The sequence below is a fragment of the Piliocolobus tephrosceles genome, chromosome 20 (assembly GCF_002776525.5).
Source record: "Piliocolobus tephrosceles isolate RC106 chromosome 20, ASM277652v3, whole genome shotgun sequence".
NCBI lineage: Eukaryota > Metazoa > Chordata > Mammalia > Primates > Cercopithecidae > Piliocolobus > Piliocolobus tephrosceles.
Window position 1 is genome coordinate 4,451,246 of NC_045453.1, and position 885 is coordinate 4,452,130.

The following is an 885-nucleotide window of genomic DNA, read 5'->3' on the forward strand; positions in this document are numbered from 1 at the left end:
AGATTCCATTTCAAAAAAAAACAAAGGTAAATTCTAGAAATGCTCCTGTTTCTGGCCGGGCACCATGGCTCACGCCTGTAATCCCAGCACTTTGGGAGGCCAAGGGGGGCAGATCATGAGGTCAGGAGATAGAGACCATCCTGGCTAACACGGTGAAACCCTATCTCTACTAAAAATACAAAAAATTAGCCGGGCATGGTGGTGGGCATCTGTAGTCCGAGCTACTCGGGAAGCTGAGGCAATAGAATGGCGTGAACCTGGGAGGTGTAGCTTGCAGTGAGCCAAGATCCCGCCACTGCACTCCAGCCTAGGCGACAGAGTGAGGCTCTGTCTCGAAAAAAAAAGAAATGCTCCTGTTTCTGAGCACCCAGCACAATGATAAGGCATTCACTACCTCCAAGGTCCCCACTTCCCACACCCCTCCCCCACTGCACACCCATCCCACTTCCAGGTGGCTATGACTGAGCAACTATTAGACCTAATCAATCATGGGTCCAGGTGAGTTTAACCCACTTGTTCACAGATGTCTCCAAACCACACAATCTCAGAGTGGGTAAAAACCCCAGGGCCATAGAGCTTTTTCTTAATCTTTTCTGAATCCAGACCTCTCCCCTTTCTATTTTAATTTCATTTCATTTTTGAATAGGTAATACATGTTCCTGATACAATATTCAAAAAGGACAGATGTCTCTGTTCTTCCCCATTGGAGGCAGCCACAGTCATCAGTTTCCTAGTGAGATACAGGCAAATACATATATAATCTTTTTTTTTTTTTTTTTTAAAGAAACTGGGTCTAGGCTGGCCTAGAACTCCTGGGCTCAAGTGATCCTTGGCCTCAGCCTCCAAAGTAGCTGGAACTACAGGAGCATGCCACCATGCCCAGCT